The sequence below is a fragment of the Cupressus sempervirens genome, chromosome 8, assembly GCF_028749045.1.
Source record: "Cupressus sempervirens isolate cs-2001-9-10 chromosome 8, ASM2874904v1, whole genome shotgun sequence".
NCBI lineage: Eukaryota > Viridiplantae > Streptophyta > Pinopsida > Cupressales > Cupressaceae > Cupressus > Cupressus sempervirens.
Window position 1 is genome coordinate 691,464,331 of NC_143125.1, and position 7,212 is coordinate 691,471,542.

The 7,212-nt window shown below is 32.5% G+C and overlaps 1 pseudogene; it reads left to right on the forward strand.

Annotated features, from left to right (window-relative positions):
* The first annotated feature begins 2,160 nt into the window (after window positions 1-2,160).
* LOC149544336 (glucan endo-1,3-beta-glucosidase-like) lies at window positions 2,161-6,816 on the forward strand (annotated as a pseudogene).
* Window positions 6,817-7,212: the final 396 nt, after the last annotated feature.

Consider the following 7,212-nt stretch of genomic DNA (forward strand, 5'->3'; position numbering starts at 1 on the left):
ACTTTAGCCTTTCCTATATTTAATTTGAGAGATGAATCTTCATAAGAAACATAAGTAAAAACATAAAAGGAAATAGAACTAAATGTTAACCAATCAGATTTTCTATATTTAATTCAAGCATTGAATCTCCATGAGCAATAAACATAAAAGAGAATAGAATTAAAAATTAGCCAACCAGATTTTCCTAGATATAATTTAGCCAATGAATCTTCATAAGTAATATAAATAAAACATAGCCAAATGTATGCATGAGATTAAGTGGGAAGGTATGAATTAAGGATTTTTATTAAAGAAATGTATAAGCCAAGAGTGTAGAAACATCAAAAAAAACTTTTAAAAAGTTTAGATTGAATTAGAGTTGTAATCTCTTCTAGATAAGTGGTGCTATGAACATAGTAGATGTTGAAAGATAATTCAAAGTAGAACCAAAATGATAGGCAATTGTGATAGCCTATGAACATAAAGAGTACCCACCTTTGAGATTTCCCATCGTAAAAAGATACTGCCTTTCATAAAGATTCTAGATCAAAGTAATTGTGCTTATAATTTCAAAAACACAAAATTAACTCTAAATCATTTATACATTAACGAAAGTAGAAACTATCTTGAATTTCACTTGTTTCTCGATGTATTTGGTGTGTAGACAAATATCATTAACAAGTTTGAGTCAACATGATAAGATCTCTTGTACACAAAACATCTAAACTGGATTTGAAACACCACGCTAGTAATAGTGGGACCTACATCAAATTGACCTCATGGCAATAAGTTGGCATAGAACAATGAAATAAAAAATCCAACCTCCTACACCTCCTCAAAAACCACCATTACTGGTGGTCTTGCCCCAAATTTACCCACAAAATCAAAACGATTAGGAAACCTATCACAAATCTTTCAAGCCTAGTCAACATGTCATCTTGTTCCACATAACACCATAAGTGGTGTTACAAAGAAGTTAAATCCAAACAACAGACCCAACTTAAAACACTGAAATAACAATCCTTCCAAATTCAATGATATAAAACCTAAATGCAAAACGAAGGCCCAAAAAATCAGCAATTGGTGCAATCCCAAGAGTTTCCATCCAACCCAAATGGAGAAAAAGAAAAGCACAAATTGACTTCATGCTTGTGAAATAGGGTTCTAGGAGCCTCTTGTAACCTACACATCCTTGCATGTTTTGGTTGTGAAATGGTAAGGTTGTACGTACACTACATGAATCTTGGCTTCTTAGAATTCTATGCAAAGGAGATAATAATCCAAGAATTTTTAAAAATAATATTTTGAAACTCCTCAAACATTGGCTTCAAAGATTACCATGTCAAAATAATTATGGTGACCTCGCATGGCATATCAAATGTTGTAACTTTCTTGCAATACAACATAGAAGTGAAATGATTGTAGTTGTGAGGACATGATTTCTCAAAAGAAGAAATTTTTTTTGACTGAAACAAAATAAATGTAAATCTTAAAACTTACATTGATTGGTATAACCTTAGTAGTTTCTCTATCTTCTTCATCCCCACCATTGAAAACATCTTACGTTTGGGAAATGTTTCCTTCCTCACCAAAGTCATTTGGAAACTTCTTGTGGCAATCAATGCTTTAGACTCAAAAAGTTTTGTGTGAAATTACATTTGATAGGTAGTCTCTCTAATCTTGACACTTATGTCATAAGAGTCTTTCCATATATGTAAAAACCAATCATAGACGTTTCATCTACTTCATGCCTTTCAATATCCATTCTCAAATTATTTAAAAAGATCAAATTTCAAGAGGCGACAATAGCAAACCGTAATGACACATTAATGCCAAATAAAAAGAGTTGGCTAATCTCTAGACAAAATGTACCACAAATGAAGAAAAAAAAAGAGTCAAACATGATTCTTTTCAAATTCATGAAAACTCAGCAATATTTTCTCAAAATTTTTATTGTTTTCGACCATAAAATTGATAGATCAAAAAGATTGAATGCTAAATTTTTTTTTAAAAATCGTTGTGCTTTAGTTTTTTTTGAAATTTACTCAATAATGAAATTTATAGGGAAGATAGCCTCATCCTAAATATAATGGTAGCATGAGCACAAATGATAATGGAGTAAATCTGAGGTTACCAGGAATTTATAACATTCAGCATTGCCCATGATGTGATAGTTAATATATGAGGAGGAGACAACATTCTGACAATGACTCCACACGAAATATAGCTGTTGTGGTATTGAAAATGGTGAAGGGCGATGATCGTCCTCATGGTAGTCAGTCATTCTAACAAACATTGCACCGTCGCCTACGGCGTAAATATGCCAAAAGCCTCGTCGAAACAAGTAAATGGGTCAAAGTCAATGCAGTATGATAAAGAATGATTAGAAAAAGCCTCATGTCTCTTCCTTATCCATCGCCCATCTCTTTACAGAGTACCCACATGGGGTTCCAGATGTTACTTATCCTAATCGCATTAGTTTCAATACTATGTTTCTCAGTCAAGTTAGGGTTTGTATAGCTTTAATTTGAACAATATTTTATAACCTACTATAAAATGACACAAAAGAATATTAATATATTTAACCCACAAACTTCCTTGTGATTGGTCACAGTTGGGAATTAAGCACTTGCACGTCATTCACGTTCTATCCCATATTTCCATTTTCTTCCATGAGATTTTCCAGTCGAAGTAACATCACAATTTGATTATTGGAGAAAATATCTCCTAATTCAATCTAGTGCTGTAAAATTTATTTTATTTCCCCTCTAGTGCAAGTAAATTGTCCAACATATAAGAAAATGATCGGGCAAGAACCCTGGAACATTGGCTTAGGAAACATAATTTGGAGGAAAAATTATATATTGTTTCCATGGCGTTTTGTTTGTATCGCTATCCTTTGCTACTCAATCCATGGAGGTAATTTACAAACACTTATTTCTTGTTTCTTATAACATTGGCTTAGCAAACATAATTTGGAGGAAAAATTATATATCGTTTCCATGGCGTTTTGTTTGTATCGTGATCCTTTGTTACTCAATCCATGGAGGTAATTTACAAACACTTATTTCCTGTTGAAGCTTTGCTGATGTACATTTCAAATTGAACTCAAACGGTACTCTACTCTATATTATCCTTGAGAATATAAGCAAATTTCTGCAGCAGAGAATTAAATTTCAGTTTTTGCTATTCATGACTAAAGGAGCTTGGATAGGATTTTCTGTTCTGGATGCCTTTCATGGGTTTCTGCCCTGTGACCCATGGTAGAAAGTCCCAAAGTTATTGTTTTGGCTTGCACTCTCTAGATGTCTGGGCTCGGCCCAGGTGTATATGTTCAAGTTCCCTTCCTCTGCTCCTATGTAGGTGGATTTCCTTCCTTGTCGATCTGGTGGGGTTGTTTTAGGAGTTACTATTTTCTGGATGTTTTCTTTATAGAATATGATGTTTTAGTAAGGGCACTTCTACCTTCTTCTCTACTTTCCTCTCTTCTTTGGGTGCCTTGTTTTGGGGTTCCTTTCAAGTTTGATATGGGATCTATGGTTGTCCCCTCTTCCTTGAGTTTGTTTGATGTAGTACAAGGTGACTTGTCTTTGCTTATGTTCTGGTTACTTTTTCCTTATATTGAAGGGTGTTGTGACCTTGATTATAAAATCATTTTAAAAAGGCACCCCATCTTTTTATTTAACTTGGTCCTTTTATTTTGGTTATTTCAATAGCTCTTTAAAATCTATCTTGAGATGTTCCTCTTGTTCCAACTGAGAAATGATAAGATCTCTTAGGGTCTATTTGGTTCTTGGAAGATTATAGGAATTGGCTTTTTCAAAATTTAGATTTGAAAATTTTTGTGTTTGTTTCAAAATTGACAAAATGCAATTAGCATACCGGACTTCCAATTTTGCCTCAAAACCAAGGTTTCCAACTTCCTACAAGCAAGTAGGAAATAAAAATCAAAACCTGGTTATGTTTTTTAAGGAGTGTAAAAACAATAAATTGGACTATTTTTTGAAATTTTCCTTCAACTCCAAGCTTACACATAAAAATGTGTCTTCACACATATCTTCTGAGTGAAACAAATGGTTTAAGTAAAATCCCAAAAATTGGAATGAAGATTTGCAAAACCTTGATTTGGCTAAACCAACATTTGTAGAAATCCTAGTTTTTAAAATTCCACGAACCAAATGGACCCTTGGTGTTTTGTTCAAGAGAGGAAAATATATCTCAATATTTTGTTCTACTATTTTGTGGGCTAGCAAACATGCATCAAGAGGGTGTCTCTTGGATCATAAAACACACATCAATAGAGTGTCTCTTTGGCTCATGCATTAATCTTTGATTTTTTTTTGGTTACTTTCCCCCTTGTTTTGGGGTGTCTCTTAGGTTGTTACGTTAATTTTTGTCTATGTTTTGGTTACTTTACCCCTTATATTGGGGCTTCTCTTTGGCCAGAGCATTATTTTTCATCTAAGTTTTGGTCACTTCCTCCTTTATATTTGGAGGTCCATTGGGTTGGTACACTAATCTTTGTCTATGTTTTGGTCACTTTCTAGTTTAATATTTGGGTGTCTCTTGGGCTTTTCTATTGATCTAAAAATTCTAGTATTGAACCAACAATTGATAACGTGACTATTACAACACGCAAAGATACTAAATTATTTCCTCTAATTACCAAGTCTGAAAAGATTACATTCCTCTATCTATATCTCATGTAAATGCACACTTTTAAATACCCATAAGAACTATCTCTAAATTATTTTGCAAATTTTTATGATCATAAAATCTCACCTACTTACAATGTGAACACATGATATATTAGTTAGATTATATTCTCACTTATACATTCTTTTTCCTAATTAATATTTCTATATGCATTTTAAAAGAAAACTTAGGTACAAATAAATAGAAGGAACATCATCTCCTAAACCTTTACAAAATTTATATGAACTTATTGATTATAATAATGACACTTATGTGGCTTGGAAATCAAACTTCAACCTAATAGCTACTTTAGATTTCTTCCTTGTAGTCAATTTTTTTAAAGTAGAGATTATTGGAATATTTTTTTATTTCTCTATATTAATTTAATATCATCATTTGTTGATTTAATTAAAAAAATTCATACAATTTTTTTCATTCACTTCATTATGTCAAATAAGCATGTTTTTAAATTTGTATTATGTGAGCACTTAATTTGCTAGCTTTATGGGATGTATTAATTTCCTTTCTTTATAAAATTATTTTTGTGGTGTTCTTCTGATCATTTTATTCTAAACATGGTTATTAAGACAATGGAAGATAATTTGAATGTTCACCAAAATAAATTCCATGAACCAAATTGATTGCTAACGATTAAATCCAATATATGAAATATGATGATTTCCTATTACAAAAAAAAAATGATCAAAGAAGAGAAATTCATAGAATCTTTAGATAAATCACTTGCCATGGTTTGAGTTTATTGTATTCAACCATTGAATGCATTATGTTACCTACCACTAGGCAATAGATTCCTATTTTTTTATTTTTTATAAAAAAATTGTTTCTAAACAAAAAAAAGAGATAAAGAGCAGTATAGGAGGGGGAAAATAGGGCATGGAAAATGAAATTCAAGGGAACACATGAGAAGGCTAAACTTACTTGCATGAATTTATCTATTTGTACCCTAAACTTACTTGCATGGATTTATCTATTTGTACCCCTTTTTAGTTAAACTCACTTGCGTTATTTGTCTTTTCAAGTTGTTGTAATTTCGTAGCTTTTTTTTTCATATTGTAACAATGTGAGTTTTGAACTTAAGACCTCTAAGGAGGCTTCCCCAATTCACCGCTAGACTGCGCATGGGACTCATTTCTTAGCTTTAGATGATGTTGCTCTCAAGGAATTTCACTTTTTGAGTTGTCCTTCACTATAATCATTTTGCACTAATTTTCATAAATAATAGGATTTTCCTATAATTGTTAAACCCACTATAGCAATTCTGATTACCTATGTTGGTTGGGTAGATGGGGAGAGAATAAGAGTGGTCAACAGAAAGATGGAAGATGATTTGCTAGCAGAAGAGGAGGTGGTAAGCATGCTTAAGGAGAACAAGATTGGGAAATATAGGACTTACAAACAGGAGCCCATTATATTGAAGACCTTTGCAAACTCTGGTATAAAATTAATGGTTAGAGTTGCTGATTTCAACTTAACGAACATGTCTTCCAACAAGAGTGCAATGATGGAATGGGTGAATGAGTATATTAAACCCTACTATCCTACTGCCAATATCAAATACATTATTGTGGGTGACAAAGTATTGGGAGTGCCTATGACTGACAATTATGTGCCATATCTTCATACTGCCATGAAAAACATTCAGGAAGTGCTTGTCAACACAAGTCTAGATAGCAACATAAAGGTATCCACTACTGTGTCATTGGCATGTCCCTTTCTCCAAAAAAGGTTACATTCATTACAATAGTGAAGGATCAGATGACATCTCTTTTTGAATTTCTAAACTAGATTGACTCTCCTTTTTTGGCCAATGTCCATCCATATAAAAGCTATCTTGAAAATAGTTCCCTTGGTTTAGATTTCACTCTATTTAAGAGCTCAACTAGTGTTGTGAGAGATGGAGATCTAGTCTACAAGAACTTGTTTGATGCCATTGTTGATTCTATTTATTCTGCAATGGGAGCCATGGGATTTCATAGCATACCAATTTTTATTACTGAAACATGATGGCCCTCCATAGGCAATGGTGTTGCAAGTACTATTGAGAATTCCCAAACTTACATGAACAATCTGATTATGCATGTTTTGTCAAAGGAAGGGACACCCAAGAGGCCTAGTATGTAGTTATTTGTACAATCCCTTTCTAACCAATTTATACTTGCAGGTCTTATCGATTGATTAGTTCCTGATAGAAATTGATCATAATGATTCTATGAATGGCAATGTAATGTTTAGGTCATCGAGAAGAGGTCTTCTTATGTGTATCATTTAACTATGATAATGACTAACAGATTCTATGTTTTATTTTAGAACTTATGATCTATTGAAAAATATTGCATGCATTTTATTTAGACTGAAACCAAACGTAATGTGCAGAATGAAATTAAACTATTTCTTATTATTTACTTTCTTGTTATGTATTAATGAACTCAAATTTGTAATCATTATGTCTCATAAATAGGGCATACCTTGGTGTAGAAACTTCATATTTATGTCACCTTCAGTAAGCCATTAGACTTT